Raw genomic sequence first — 17,846 nt, 5'->3', positions numbered from 1 at the left:
GGACAGAAGGTGCTGCAGTGGACTTGCTGTAGCTAGCAAGCTCCTGGATGAGCAGCTCCCTGAAGGCTAGCTGTGAGATGGGGGGCTGTCCACAGCTCTTGGCCATTTCCTTCTGGAGGATGAAGGAATTCACCACAGCAATGTCAATGAAATGATAGAAAAATGTTTTGATACCATTTCATGGTCTTGTGGAGACCATTGTAGTATCCTATCAGCGCATCTGACAGGTGCACACCTCCCATGCTCTTGTTGTAGACCTTCACAGCAGCTGGAATGGGGACATTTTTTTGTGGTCCCCGGCACCGTCCTTCAAACGCCTGACGACGTGATCTCCACTGAAGGACTTGTGGATAGTGGAGCACATGACCACCTCTCTGGTATCCATCCACTTCACAAACAGCCATCTTCACGGATCCATCGCATGGGACCCCCTCAGCACGCTTAGGCATGTCATTCACCTTTGTCTTTGGAAATCCCACCCTGTTGGTACGAATTGTGTAGAAGTTGTCCACAAACAGTTTGTGGGCCAAAATCCCTGCTGCAGTGTGTGCAAACCTGGTCAAGAACTACAGGAAACGTATGACATCTGTAATTGCAAACAAAGGTTTCTGTACCAAATATTAAGTTCTGCTTTTCTGATGTATCAAATACTTATGTCATGCAATAAAATGCAAATGAATTACTTAAAAATCATACAATGTGATTTTCTGGATTTTTGTTGTAGATTCCGTCTCTCACAGTTGAAGTGCACCTATGATAAAAAAAAAAAATTACAGACCTCTACATGCTTTGTAAGTAGGAAAATCTGCAAAATCGGGCAGTGTATCAAATACTTGTTCTCCCCACTGTATATACACCTGTTCTGAAATGCCCCAGAGTCTGTAACACCACTAAGCAAGGGTCACCACCAAGCAAGCGGCACCATGAAGACCAAGGAGCTCTCCAAACAGGTCAGAGACAAAGTTGTGGAGAAGTACAGATCAGGGTTGGGTTATAGAAAAATATCAGAAACTTTGAACATCCCACGGAGCACCATTAAATCCATTATTAAAAAATTGAAAGAATATGGCACCACAACAAACCTGCCAAGCGAGGGCCGCCCACCAAAACTCACAGACCAGGCAAGGAGGGCATTAATCAGAGAGGCAACAAAAATACCAAAGATAACCCTGAAGGAGTTGCAAAGCTTAGAGTATCTGTACATAGATTGGAGTATCTGTCCATAGGACCACTTTAAGCCCACACTCCACAGAGCTGGGCTTAACAGAAGAGTCGCCAGAACAAAGCCATTGCTTAAAGTGTTCGCCAAAAGGCACGTGGGAAACTCTCCAAACATATGGAAGAAGGTACTCTGGTCAGATGAGACAAAAATGTTGCTTTTTGGCCATTATGAAAAACGCTATGTCTGGCGCAAACCCAACACCTCATCACCCCGAGGGCACCATCCCCACAGTGAAGCATGGTGGTGGCAGCATCATGCTGTGGGGATGTTTTTCATCGGCAGGGACTGGGAAACTGGTCAGAATTGAAGGAATGATGGATGGTGCTAAATACAGGGAAATTATTGAGGGAAACCTGTTTCAGTCTTCCAGAGATTTGAGACTGGGATGGAGGTTCACCTTCCAGCAGGAAAATGATCCTAAGCATCCCGCTCAAGCATCACTCGATATGTTTATGGGGAAACATTTAAATGTCGTGGAATGGCCTAGTCAAAGCACAGACCTCAATCCAGTTGAGAATCTGTGGAATGACTTAAAGATTGCTGTACACCAGCGGAACCCATCCAACTTGAAGGAGCTGGAGCAGTTTTGCCTTGAAGAATGGACAAAAATCCCAGTGCCAAGCTTATAGAGACATACCCCAAGAGACTTGCAGTTGTAATTGCTACAAAGTATTGACTTTGGGGGGGTGAATAGTTATGTATGCTCAAGTTTTCCGTTTTTTGTCTAATTTCTTGCTTGTTTCACGAAAAAAAATATTTTGCATCTTCAAAGTGGTAGGCATGTTGTGTAAATCAAATGACACAAACCCCCAACAAAATCTATTTTAATTCCAGCTTGTAAAGCAACAAAATAGGAAAAATGCCAAGGGGGGTGAATAGTTTCGCCAGCCACTGTAAAATAATGCCTTATATTCATACGTTTTCAGATCCTTTTATATTAGACTCGAAATTGAGCTCAGGTGCATCCTGTTTCATTTTGATCAACCTTGAGATGTTTCTACAACTTAATTGGAGTCCACCTGTGGTAAATGTAACTGATTGTACATGACATCTGAAGGCAGATACCTATCCATATAAGGTCCCACAGTTGACAGTGCATGTCAGAGCAAAAACAAGGCTATGAGGTAGAAGGAATTGTCCGTAGAGCTCGGAGACAGGATTGTGTCAAGAAACAGATCTGGGGAAGGATACCAAAAAATGTCTGCACCATTGAAGGTCCCCAAGAACACAGTGGCCTCCATCATTCTTAAATGGAAGAAGTTTGGAACAACCAACATTCTTCCTAGTGCTGGCCGCCTGGCCAAACTGAGCAATCGGGGGAGAAGGGCCTTGGTCACGGAGGTGACGAAGAAAGTGATGGTCACTCTGACAGAGCTCCAGGATTCCTCCGTGGACATGGGATATCTTCCAGAAGGACAACCATCTCTCCACCAAGCAGGCCTACACAGTAGAGGAGTTGTCAGACGGAAGCCACTCCTCAGTAAAAGGCACATAACAGCCCGCTTGGATTTTTACGAGCTATGCGCTTCAGCACTCGGCAGTCCCATTCTGTGCGCTTGTGTGGCCTACCACTTTGCGTCTGAGCCGTTGTCACTCCTAGACGTTTCCACTTCACAATAACAGCACTTACAGTTAATCTGGGCAGCTGGAAATGACTTGTTGGAACGGTGGCATCCAATGACAGGGCCACAGTGAAAGTCACTGAGCACTTCAGTAAGGCCATTCTACTGCCAATGTTTGTATATGGAGATTTGCATGGCTTATACACCTGTCAGCAACAGGTGTGGATAAAATTGGCCAATCCACTAATTTGAAGGGTTGTCCTTTAGTATTTCTCCATTAGGTTTCCCCATAGAGAAAGCCTGGGTGGCAGTCAGCCTGGTGGTTAGAGCGTTAGGCCAATAACTGAAAGTTTCACATTCCCGACAAGGTGAAACATAATTTTCTCTGGTGTGCCATACTACCATAGTTGACACTGTACATTTTCTCTGGTGTGCCATGCTACCATGGTTGACACTGTACATTTTCTCTGGTGTGCCATACTACCATGGTTGACACTGTACATTTTCTCTGGTGTGCCATACTACCATGGTTGACACTGTACATTTTCTCTGGTGTGCCATACTACCATGGTTGACACTGTACATTTTCTCTTTGGCTGGTGTTTTTACAGACATGTTCCAATCCTCACATTTTCCAATCCTGACAGTATTGTGGAAAAAATCTATAATTATACCAATTCCTAAAGCATCTAATCCCTCTGTGCTGAATGACTGTCGCCTTGACATCCATAGTAATGCCTTGAGAAAGTTGTGAAAAGTCACATTCGCAGCGTCACCCAGAAGTTTCTCGACCCGTTTCAGTTTGCCTATCAGCCCAGCGGAGGAGTTGATGATGCCATTCTTACCCTCCTTAACATGGTCTGTAGACATTTACAGGGTGCCAAATCCCATGTCAGGGTTCTGTTTGTTGACTTTTCCTCTGCCTTCAACACAATCCAGCCCTACATTCTGGCACAGAGACTCATTCGGTACTTCTCAAGGTGCTGGTTTTGTGGCTGTTGGACTTCCTGAGCCAACGCTCACAACGAGTCAAAATAGGTCCCCACGTGTCGGACATACGCAACACCAAACACAGGCTCTCCTCAGAGATGTGTTTTGTCCCCACTCCTGTACATATTGTAAACTAATAGTTGTACTAGTTCCCATCCTGACAGACACCTCGTTAAGTTTGCTGATGACACTGCCTTGATCAGCCTGTTGCATGATGATGAGGAACATCATGTCCCGGTCCTAGATGACTTTGCAGAGTGGTGTGAGGAATCACACTTGATCCTCAATACCAACAAGACCAAAGAGATGTGCATAGACTTCAGGAAGCGTACAACACCTCTGCAACATCTATCAGAGGCCAGAACATAGAGATTGTAGAGGAATACAAATACCTGGGTGTCCTCTTGGACAATAAGCTTCTGTGGAGTAAATTACTTGATCTACAAAAAGAGTCAACAGAGACTGTACTTTCTCAAAAAGCTGGGATCTTTTAATATAGACTGTACTATACTGACTCTGTTTAACAAATCTTCCATTGAGAGTATTTAAACTTTTTGTATTGTTCGTTGTTTTGGCAATGCCACTGTCAGCCAGAGAAATATGCTGAGAAGGATTATCACCACAGCAAGCAAGGTACTTGGAGTCAAACAGTCTGGCCTGGGCCTCCCGGGTGGCACAGTGGTCTAGGGCACTGCATCGCAGTGCTAACTGCGCCACCAGAGTCTCTGGGTTCGCGCCCAGGCTCTGTCGCAGCCGGCCGCGACCGGGAGGTCCGTGGGGCGACGCACAATTGGGCTAGCGTCGTCCGGGTTAGGGAGGGTTTGGCCGGTAGGGATATCCTTGTCTCATCACGCTCCAGCGACTCCTGTGGCGGGCTAGGCGCAGTGCGCGCCAGCCAAGGGGGCCAGGTGCACGGTGTTTCCTCCGACACATTGGTGCGGCTGGCTTCCGGGTTGGAGGCGCGCTGTGTTAAGAAGCAGTGCGGCTTGGTTGGGTTGTGCTTCGGAGGACGCATGGCTTTCGACCTTCGTCTCTCCCGAGCCCGTACGGGAGTTGTAGCGATGAGACAAGATAGTAATTACTAGCGATTGGATACCACGAAAATTGGGGAGAAAAGGGGATAAAATAAAAATTTAAATTAAAAAAAAAAAACAGTCAGGCCTGGATGAGATGTTTAAGGTCAGCGCCCTCCGCAAAATCCTTCTAGACCCAAGCCACCCCCTGTACCCGGACTTTAAACTACTCCCCTCTGGGCGCAGGTATAGGGCACCCCTCAGCAAGAAAAACACAACTAGACAATCATTTGTGCCAGGTGTGATATCCCTCCTAAATACCTCGGGCTCATGTTCCTATCCACCCAGTAAGGACAGCAGGCTAATGTTCCTATAGACTCAGTAAGACCAGCAGGCTAATGTTCCTATAGACTCAGTAAGACCAGCAGGCTGATGTTCCTATCCACCCAGTAAGGACAGCAGGCGACTCTTTAAAAATAAATGTTTTATTGGCATGTACGTGTTATGAAAGTTGTATTGTCAATTTTGTTTTGTATTTAAACATCACTTTAAACGTGTACATGACACTGTAACAAAGTTTCCCCATGGAGACAATAAAGTCAGTAAGTAATACAACACATTACACTGCACCTATCGTACTACTACTGTATGGCTGACCCTGTACAACAACACATTACACTGCACCTATCATACTACTACTGTATGGCTGACCCTATACAACAACACCTATCGTACTACTATGACTGACCCTGTAAAACAACACCTATCATACTACTATGACTGACCCTATACAACAACACCTATCGTACTACTATGACTGACCCTGTAAAACAACACCTATCATACTACTATGACCCTGTAAAACAACACCTATCATACTACTATGACTGACCCTGTAAAACACCACCTATCATACTACTATGACTGACCCTGTAAAACACCACCTATCATACTACTATGACTGACCCTGTACAACAACACCTATCATACTACTATGACTGACCCTGTAAAACAACACCTATCATACTACTATGACTGACCCTGTACAACAACACCTATCATACTACTATGACTGACCCTGTAAAACAACACCTATCATACTACTATGACTGACCCTGTAAAACAACACCTATCATACTACTATGACTGACCCTGTAAAACAACACCTATCATGACTGACCCTGTAAAACAACACCTATCATACTACTATGACTGACCCTGTAAAACAACACCTATCATACTACTATGACTGACCCTATACAACAACACCTATCATACTACTATGACTGACCCTGTAAAACAACACCTATCATACTACTATGACTGACCCTGTAAAACAACACCTATCATACTACTATGACTGACCCTGTAAAACAACACCTATCATACTACTATGACTGACCCTGTAAAACAACACCTATCATACTACTATGACTGACCCTGTAAAACAACACCTATCATACTACTATGACTGACCCTGTAAAACAACACCTATCATACTACTATGACTGACCCTGTAAAACAACACCTATCATACTACTATGACTGACCCTGTAAACAACACCTATCATACTACTATGGCTGACCCTGTAAAACAACACCTATCATACTACTATGGCTGACCCTGTAAAACAACACCTATCATACTACTATGACTGACCCTGTAAAACAACACCTATCATACTACTATGACTGACCCTGTAAAACAACACCTATCATACTACTATGACTGACCCTGTAAAACAACACCTATCATACTACTATGACTGACCCTGTACAACAACACCTATCATACTACTATGACTGACCCTGTAAAACAACACATCATACCACTAGGACTGACCCTGTAAAACAACACCTATCATACTACTATGACTGACCCTGTAAAACAACACCTATCATACTACTATGACTGACCCTGTAAAACAACACCTATCATACTACTATGACTGACCCTGTAAAACAACACCTATCATACTACTATGACTGACCCTGTAAAACAACACCTATCATACTACTATGACCCTGTAAAACAACACCTATCATACTACTATGACTGACCCTGTATAACAACACCTATCATACTACTATGACTGACCCTGTAAAACAACACCTATCATACTACTATGACTGACCCTGTAAAACAACACCTATCATACTACTATGACTGACCCTGTAAAACAACACATTATACTACTATGACTGACCCTGTAAAACAACACCTATCATACTACTATGACTGACCCTGTAAAACAACACCTATCATACTACTATGACTGACCCTGTAAAACGACACCTATCATACTACTATGACTGACCCTGTAAAACAACACCTATCATACTACTATGACTGACCCTGTAAAACAACACCTATCATACTACTATGACTGACCCTGTAAAACAACACCTATCATACTACTATGACTGACCCTGTAAAACAACACCTATCATACTACTATGACTGACCCTGTAAAACAACACCTATCATACTACTATGACTGACCCTGTAAAACAACACCTATCATACTACTATGACTGACCCTGTAAAACAACACATTACACTGCACCTATCATACTACTACTGTAAGGCTGACCCTGTACAACAACACATTACACTGCACCTATCATACTACTGTAAGGCTGACCCTGTACAACAACACATTACACTGCACCTATCCAGTGTGTGTCAAACCTAAATCTATTAAAACGATCTCTCACTCACTCACACACACACACACACACACACACACACACACACACACACACACACACACACACACACACACACACACACACACACACACACACACACACACACACACACACACACACACACATCAATAATAAAAGAAAACCAAATCCATTGTTGTCTCCGATGCCACAGAGAGGGTGTAGTGACATGTACAAACTGTCGCCGGCGGCGACAGTGCAGTTTGATGTTCTGTGGCGTGACGGTGGAGTCAAGTCATTTTGCACCCAATTACACTGCAGTAAATCTGGTGGATGGCACTTGTCTTGGAGTATCGGTTATCACTGTCACCTTGACATTCTTTATTGACACAGCTCTTCTCCTAACAGAGATGTAACAGAACAGAGACCTAACAGAACAGAGACCTAACAGAACAGAATACTAACAGAACAGAGACCTAACAGAGCCCTAACAGAACAGAGACCTAACAGAGCCCTAACAGAACAGAGACCCAACAGATCCCTAACAGAACAGAGCCCTAACAGAACAGAGACCTAACAGAACAGAGACCTAACAGAACAGAATACTAACAGAACAGAGCCCTAACAGAACAGAGACCTAACAGAACAGAGACCCAACAGAGCCCTAACAGAACAGAGACCCAACAGAGCCCTAACAGAACAGAGCCCTAACAGAACAGAGCCCTAACAGAACAGAGACCTAACAGAATACTAACAGAACAGAGATGTAACAGAACCCTAAAAGAACAGAGATGTAACAGAACCTTAACCAAACAGAGCCCTAACAGAACCCTAACCGAACAGAGCCCTAACAGAAACCTAACCGAACAGAGCCCTAACAGAACCCTAACCGAACAGAGCCCTAACAGAACCCTAACCGAACAGAGCCCTAACAGAACCCTAACCGAACAGAGCCCTAACAGAACCCTAACAGAACAGAGCCCTAACAGAACCCTAACCGAACAGAGCCCTAACAGAACCCTAACCGAACAGAGCCCTAACAGAACCTTAACCGAACAGAGCCCTAACAGAACCCTAACCGAACAGAGCCCTAACAGAACCCTAACCGAACAGAGCCCTAACAGAACCCTAACCGAACAGAGCCCTAACAGAACCCTAACCGAACAGAGCCCTAACAGAACCCTAACCGAACAGAGCCCTAACAGAACCCTAACCGAACAGAGCCCTAACAGAACCCTAACCGAACAGAGCCCTAACAGAACCCTAACAGAACAGAGTCCTAACAGAACAGGGACCCAACAGAAGAAGACCCCCATGAAATGGACAAAAATGAATGGAAATGTATTGGCATTGGGTGAACCATATACACAATCGCAAATATCACTCAAATGAACGGCAGTTCATCAAAATCATATTGTAACAAAAACATTGCAAATGCCAAGTGTAAAAAAACTAAAATCCCATAGGGGGTGAGCGCACTCTACAGTAGATTTTCATATGTAGTAACCTGGTATATTTCTGTTTACCAATAGATGGCAGTATTGACTCAAGATGGGGTCTGCTTCCCGCTATCCATAGCTATTTCCTCTGTCTGCCTATATATGTCACGCCCTGACCTTAGAGAGCCTTTTAATTCTCTATTTTGGTTAGGTCAGGGTGTGACTAGGGTGGGTACTCTAGTTTTTTTATTTCTAGGTTGGCCTCGAATGGTTCCCAATCAGAGGCAGCTGTCTATCATTTTCTCTGATTGGGGATCAAATTTAGGCAGCCTTTTCCACCTGTTGTGTGTGGGATCTTGATTTTGTGTTGTTGCTTTTTAGCCCTACAAGGCTGTACGTTTCGTTGGTTGCTCTTTCTTGTTTTGTGCCGGTTATCATAAATAAAATATGATTCGCCTACCCCACGCTGCATCTTGGTCCGACCATCCTTCCAACAATGATCGTTACAGAAGATCCCACCACCCCAGGAACAAGCAGCGTGCCCAGGAGGAGCAGGGATCCTGGGCCTGGGAGGAAATCCTGGCAGGAGACAGAAGCCTGCCATGGAAGCAGGCGGAGGCAGCGAAGGAGCAACAACGATGACACCGGGGTTCGCGGCCACGACGGAAGCCCGAGAGGCAGCCTCCCCCCCAAAATTGGGAGGGGTACACGGGTTGGTCGTCGGGGCCGAGGTGTCAACCAGAGCCAGTCTGGGAGAGGAAGGTAAACATGGAGGGGAGTGAAGGGAGTGAATCAGAGACAGTTAAGGAATTGATAGGGAAATTGGAGGAGAGAGTTATGAGAGAGTTGTTTTGTTGGTGCATGAGGCACGTCCTCAGTTTAATGCCATCTGAGGCAGCTCTCCGTACTAGTTCTGAGGAGCATGCTAGCCATCTGGTGAAGACTGTACCGGCTCCACGCACCAGGCCTCCTGTGCGTCTCCCCAGCCCGGTACGTCCTGTGCCAGCTCCACGCACCAGGCCTCCAGCAACGGTCTGCAGTCCAGAGCCTCCAGCGACGGTCCCCAGACCGGCCCCTCCAGTGATGATCCATGGCCCGGAGCCTCCAGTGATGATCCATGGCCCAGAGCCTCCAGTGATGATCCATGGCCCAGAGCCTCCAGTGATGATCCATGGCCCAGAGCCTCCAGTGATGATCCATGGCCCAGAGCCTCCAGTGATGATCCATGGCCCAGAGCCTCCAGTGATGATCCATGGCCCGGAGCCTCCAGTGATGATCCATGGCCCGGAGCCTCCAGTGATGATCCATGGCCCAGAGCCTCCAGTGATGATCCATGGCCCAGAGCCTCCAGTGATGATCCACAATCCGGAGTCCCCGGCGGCGATCTACGGTCCGGAGTCCCCGGCAACGATCTAGGGTCCGGTTCCTCCAACGGCGATCCACAGTCCGGAGCCTCCGGCGACGATCCACGGCCAACATGTCTGATTTCAAATAGGCTTTTCGGCGAAAGCACACCAAACGATTATGTTAGGTCAGTACATAGCCACAAAAAAACACAGCCATTTTCCCAGCCAAATATAGGAGTCACAAAAAGCAGAAATAGAGATAAAATGAATCACTAACCTTTGATCTTCATCAGATGACACTCATAAGACATCATGTTACACAATAGATGTATGTTTTGTTCGTGTCACACCCTGGCCTTTGTTATATTGATTTTCTTTATTAGTTTAGTTAGGTCAGGGTGTGACATGGGGGATGTTTGTGTGTTTTGTCTAGTTTAGGGTTTGTGTATTGTTTAAGGGGTTTTGTAGAGTGTATGGGGTTGTGTTCAGTGTAGGTGTTTAGGAAAGTCTATGGTTGCCTGGTTTGGTTCTCAATCAGAGACAGCTGTTTATTGTGGTCTCTGATTGGGAGCCATATTTAAGGCAGCCATAGGCTTTAGGTGTTTGTGGGTAATTGTCTATGTTCTATGTTGCATGTGTGCACTTAGTTCGTTTTAGCTTCACGATCGTTTGTTTTTTGTTCGTTTAGTGTTTGTTTTTTCTTCATTAAAAGAAGATGTCTTTTTTCCACCACCTTGGTCCACTCATTCATCTCATAACGATCGTGACAGTTCGATAATGTGCATATTTATGTAAAAAAATCTCAGTTTACATTGGCACCATATTCAGAAATGCCTCCAAAATATCCAGAGAAATTGCAGAGAGCCACATCAAATAACAGAAATACTCATCATAAACTTTGATGAAAGATACATATTTTACATAGAATTAAAGATACATTTGTTCTTAATGCAACCGCTGTGTCAGATTTCAAAAAAACTTTACGGAAAAAGCACACCATGCAATAATCTGAGACGGCGCTCAGATATAAACAACATTTCTCCGCCATGTTGGAGTCAACAGAAATACGAAATTATATCATATATATTCCTTTACCTTTGATGATCTTCATCAGAATGCATTCCCAGGAATCCTAGTTCCACAATAAATTGTTTTTTTGTTCGATAATGTCCATTATTTATGTCCAAGTAGCTACTTTGTTGGCACGTTTAGTACACATATCCAAACGCTCGCGCAGATCCAGGCGAACGTTGGACAAAAACTTCAAAAAGTTATATTACAGGTCAAATAAACTGGTCAAACTAAGTAGAGAATCAATCTTTAGGATGTTGTTATCATAAATATTCAATAACGTTCCAACCGGAGAATTCCTTTGTGTCGATATCATGTGGAATGCGCATGACCAGAACCTGGCACTCTGCCAGACCACTGACTGAAACACCTCCCATCCGGTCCCACATCACAGTAGAAGCTTCATTAAACGTTCTACAGACTGTTGACATCTAGTGGAAGGCGTAGGAAGTACAAACAGATCAATTTCCCACTGGGATTTCAATAGGCGATGAGTTGAAAATTGACAAGCCTCAGAATTCTCACTTCCTGTTTGGATTTTTTCTCAGGTTTCCTATGTCTGCCTATATAACTGTGATTAAGAAAGCTTCAGGTAGTTTAAGCCAGGTGCATTAGAGAATGTAATTCTAAGTTACAATTAAATACTAAACCGTACTTACGTCTCATGAGTCATCAATCTTAGAAGTCTCTAAGGATACTCCAAGTCACAAAGTCAATGCTATTGATTTCACCCAAGAGTGAAATTTTCTAAATCTAAAAAAAATTTAAAAATACAATTATTTATTTTTGGGCTGTTATTCAAAATTGTTTAGATTTTTTTGTCAATTATACATATGTAGTAATCATATGGACATACATTTGTCATATTTTATTGAGTTTGTCCATAGGCCTCGTGTTTTGTCCATTTGGTATTTTTGTATTTTATTAGGATCGAAATTAGCTGTTGAAAAAGCTGCAGCTACTCTTCTTGAGGTTCCACACAAAACATGAAACATAATACAGAATGACATAATACAGAACATCATTAGACAAGAACAGCTCAAGGACAGAACTACATACATTTATAAAGGCACACGTAGCCTTCATATCTATACATACACACAAACTATCCAGGCCCAACAGGGGAGAGACGTTGTGCCGTGAGGTGTTGCTTTATCTGTTTGTAGAAACCAGGTTTGCTGTTTATTTGAGCAATATGAGATGGTAGGAAGTTCCATGCAATAAGGGCTCTATATAATACTGTATGTTTTCTTGAATTAGTTCTGGATTTGGGGACTGTGAAAAGACCCCTGGTGGCATGTCTGGTGGGATAAGTGTGTGTGTCAGAGCTGGGTGTAAGTTGACTACAAACAATTTGGGATTTTCAACACAATGTTTCTTGTAAAAAGAAGTGATGCAGTCAGTCTCTCCTCAACTCTTATCCAAGAGAGACTGGTAGTATAGTATTTATATCAGCCCTCTGATTACAATGAAGAGCAGAACGTGCCGCTCTGTTCTGGGCCAGCTGCAGCTTAACTAGGTCTTTCCCTTTCAGCACTGGACCACACGACTGGACAATAATCAAGATAAGATACAACTAGAGCAGGACTTGCTTTGTGGAGTGTGGGGTCAAAACAATCTATTTACAACAGACAGACCTCTCCCCATCTTTACAACCATTGAATCTATATGTTTTGACCATGACAGTTTACAATCTAAGATTACGGCAAGTAATTTAGTCTCCTCAACTTGTTCAACAGCCACACCATTCATTACCAGATTCAGATTTAGCTTGTACCAAATACAATGCTCTTAGTTTTAGAGATGTTCAGGACCAGTTTATTACTGGCCACCCATTCCAAGACTGACTGCAACTCTTTGTTAAGGGTTTCAGTGACTTCATTAGCTGTAGTTGCTGATGCGTATATGGTTGAATCATCAATGAATCACTAACCTTTGATGATCTTCATCAGATGACACTCATAGAACTTCATGTTACACAATACATGTATGTTTTGTTCAGTAAACTTCATATTTATATCCAAAAATCTGAGTTTAGGCGGGACGCTACTGTCTCACTTGGCCAAAAGCCAGAGAAAATGCAGAGCGCCAAATTCAAATTAATTACTAGGAAATTAGGAAACACCTCCACTTCGCTGATCCTCAACACAGGGGGCCCCACAAGTGTGCGTTCTTTCTCCTCCTGTACTCCCTGTTCACCCATGACTGCGTGGCCATGCACGCCTCCAACTCAATTATCAAGTTAGCAGAAGACACAACAGTAGTAGGCCTGATTACCAAAAAATGACAAGACAGCCTACAGGGAGGAGGTGAGGGCCCTAAAGTAGTGGTGCCAGGAAAAGAGCCTCATGCTCAACATCAACAAAGTGAAGGAGCTGTTCGTAGACTTCAGGAAACGGCAGAGGGAGCCCACCTCTAACCACATCGATGGGATTGCATTGGAGAAGGTGGAAAGCTTCAAGGTCCTCGGTGTACACATCACTGAAATCGTACACCAACGCAGACAGTGTCAGAAGGCTGAAAAAAATAATATTGGCCCCTAAGACCCTCACAAACATTTACAGATACACAATAAAGAGCATCCTGTTGGGCTGTATCACAGTCGGGTATGGCAATTGCAAGGCCCGCAACCGCAGGCTTCTCCAGAGGGTGGTGCGGTCTGCCCAATGCATTATTGGGGGCATTACACTGCCTGCCCTCCAGGACACCTACACCACCCGATGTCACAGGAAGGCCATAAAGATCATCAAGGACATCAACCACCCGAGCCACTGCCTGTTCACCCCGCTATCATCCAGAAGGCGAGGTCAGTACAGGTGCATCAAAGCTGGGACTGAGAGACTGAAAAACAGCTTCTATCTCAAGGTCATAAGACTGTTAAATAGCCATCACTAACATAATACCGCCCAGTTACTCAGCCATGCACCTTAGAGGCTGCTGCCCCTTATACATAGAATTTATTTATTTATTTATCCTTTATTTAACTAGGCAAGTCAGTAAAGAACAACTTCTTATTTACACTGACAGCCTACCCCGGCTAAACCATAACCCGGACGATGCTGGGCCAATTGTGCACCGGTTTATGGGACTCCCATTCACGACCGGTTGTGATATAGCCCAGGATCAAACTGAGATGCAGTGCCTTTAGACCGCTGCACCACTCGGGAGACTGAATCACTGTTCACTTTAAAAATGGAAAACTAGTTACTTTAAAAATGTTTACATATTGCTTTACTCAACAGAACTGAGCCCAAACAGAACTGAGCTCTAACAGAACATAGACCCAACAGAGCCCTAACAGGGCCGTAACAGAGCCCTAACAGTGCCCTAATAGAACAGAGACCCAACAGAGCCCTAACAGAACAGAGACCCAACAGAGCCCTAACAGAACAGAGACCCAACAGAGCCCTAACAGAACAGAGACCCAACAGAACAGAGACCCAACAGAGCCCTAACAGAACAGAGACCCAACAGATCCCTAACAGAACAGAGACCCAACAGATCCCTAACAGAACAGAGAACCAACAGATCCCTAACAGAACAGAGACCCAACAGTGCCCTAACAGAACAGAGCCCTAACAGTCCCCTAGCCACAGAACAGATCCATTTGTCCCAAAATTGTACTACCCCTCGTCACCCTTCGTCTCCCTTCCCCCTTTCTCACCCTCGACTCATTTTCCATTAACTTTTTTTTCATTTCGTCACCCCCCCCCACTCCCCTAGTCTTCCCCCTCCCTTTCCTCCTCCCCCCAGCCTCACACTTTCTTCTCCCCCCTCTTCCTCTCCCCTCCTCCAGTCTTCTCTCTCTGCCTCTCTATCATCTGAGACAGGCCTGTCTCCTCTTGTCTTTTCTCCTGACCTTTCCTTCAGACAGATGGCTGAGTAGAAAACACATTATTATCTCATGGCATATTATTCCAACACAATTTTCCCTCTTATTGTAAGTGAAAGGTACTTGTTCAACAAATGGATTTTCAATTTGCGGTCCTTGGACACTATGTCTGCAGTTATAAGGAAAATTGCTCTGAGAAAATTGATGGAGACAGAATATTTTGTATTTTTTCTTCCTGGTATGGGATCAAGGTTCATCTCACTGCTTTCGATACGATTTAGTGGCCCATCCTTCTCTTAACAGGTTCTATGTTTGTTGTTATGTTATTAAGGCAATTGCTCCTGGAAACAAACTACAATCCGTTCACTACTTGGTACAGACAGAAGCGGATTGGCCACCCCTCAGAGCCTGGTTCCTCTCTAAGTTTCTTCTTAGGCTCCTTCCTTCTATGGAGCGTTACCTGGCCACTGAGCCTCTGCATTTTAGGCTCAGAATCATCTGCAAAGCAATTTGTGACAACTGCTAATGTAAAAATGGCTGTATACAATACATGTCTTGATTGATTTCTTTACACAGACCACATATTACCTGGAATATGCAGATACTGTACAGTGATCTCCTGGCTTCTCCAGCATCACAACAACAACATAGTGGATAAGAGCTTTGGACCGGAATACTGCATCACACATGGGACAACAGAAACTTGAGTTATTGAATATTTAAGTTCAAGTGTCATCCAGATGCCTCCTGTTGTGAGTACAGTATTCACAATACACAGATGAATACTACACCCCCCCCCCTGCCCAGATGAATACTACACGGCCACCCCCCCCCCTGCCCAGATGAATACTACACCCCCCCCACCTGCCCAGATGAATACTACACGGCCACCCCCCCCCCTGCCCAGATGAATACTACACCCCCCCCACCTGCCCAGATGAATACTACACGGCCACCCCCCCCCCTGCCCAGATGAATACTACACCCCCCCCACCTGCCCAGATGAATACTACACGGCCACCCCCCCCCCTGCCCAGATGAATACTACACGCCCCCACCCCCCTGCCCAGATGAATACTACACGCCCCCCCCCTCCCCAGATGAATACTACACGCCCCCCCCCCCTGCCCAGATGAATACTACACGCCCCCCCCCCCCCTGCCCAGATGAATACTACACCCCCCCCCCCCCCCTGCCCAGATGAATACTACACGCCCCCCCCCCCTGCCCAGATGAATACTACATGGCCACCCCCCCCCCCCCGCCCAGATGAATACTACACGGCCCCCCCCCTGCCCAGATGAATACTACACGCCCCCCCCCCCCCTGCCCAGATGAATACTACACGCCCCCCCCCCCCCCTGCCCAGATGAATACTACACGCCCCCCCCCCTGCAAAGATGAATACTACACGCCCCCCCCCTGCCCAGATGAATACTACACGCCCCCCCCCCTGCCCAGATGAATACTACACGCCCCCCCCCCCATGCCCAGATGAATACTACACGCCCCCCACCTCCCAGATGAATACTACACGCCCCCCCCCCCCCTGCCCAGATGAATACTACACCCCCCCCCCCCCCTGCCCAGATGAATACTACACCCCCCCCCCTGCCCAGATGAATACCACACGCCCCCCTCCCCCGCCCAGATGAATACTACACGCCCCCCTCCCCCGCCCAGATGAATACTACACGGCCACCCCCCCCCCCTGCCCAGATGAATACTACACGCCCCCACCCCCCTGCCCAGATGAATACTACACGCCCCCCCCCTGCCCAGATGAATACTACACGCCCCCCCCCCTCCCCAGATGAATACTACACACACCCCCCCCTGCCCAGATGAATACTACACGCCCCCCCCCCCTGCCCAGATGAATACTACACGCCCCCCCCACCCCCTGCCCAGATGAATACTACACAGCCCCCCCCTGCCCAGATGAATACTACACGCCCCCCCCCTGCCCAGATGAATACTACACGCCCCCCCCCTCCCCAGATGAATACTACACGCCCCCCCCCTGCCCAGATGAATACTACACGCCCCCCCCCCCCTGCCCAGATGAATACTACACACCCCCCCCACCCCCTGCCCAGATGAATACTACACAGCCCCCCCCCTGCCCAGATGAATACTACACAGCCCCCCCCCTGCCCAGATGAATACTACACGCCCCCCACCCCCCCTGCCCAGATGAATACTACACGCCCCCCCCCTGCCCAGATGAATACTACACGCCCCGCCCCCCTGCCCCAGATGAATACTACACAGCCCCCCACCTGCCCAGATGAATACTACACAGCCCCCCCCCTGCCCAGATGAATACTACACGCCCCCCCCCTGCCCAGATGAATACTACACGCCCCGCCCCCCTGCCCCAGATGAATACTACACGCCCCCCCCACCCCCTGCCCAGATGAATACTACACAGCCCCCCCCCTGCCCAGATGAATACTACACAGCCCCCCCCCTGCCCAGATGAATACTGCACGCCCCCCACCCCCCCTGCCCAGATGAATACTACACAGCCCCCCCCCTGCCCAGATGAATACTACACGCCCCCCCCCTGCCCAGATGAATACTACACGCCCCCCCCTGCCCAGATGAATACTACACGCACCCCCCCCCATGCCCAGATGAATACTACACGCCCCCCCCCCCTGCCCAGATGAATACTACACGCCCCCCCCCCCCCCCC

The sequence above is a fragment of the Salvelinus fontinalis genome, chromosome 2 (genome assembly GCF_029448725.1).
Source record: "Salvelinus fontinalis isolate EN_2023a chromosome 2, ASM2944872v1, whole genome shotgun sequence".
Taxonomy (NCBI): Eukaryota; Metazoa; Chordata; class Actinopteri; order Salmoniformes; family Salmonidae; genus Salvelinus; species Salvelinus fontinalis.
This window is presented reverse-complemented; position numbering follows the sequence as displayed.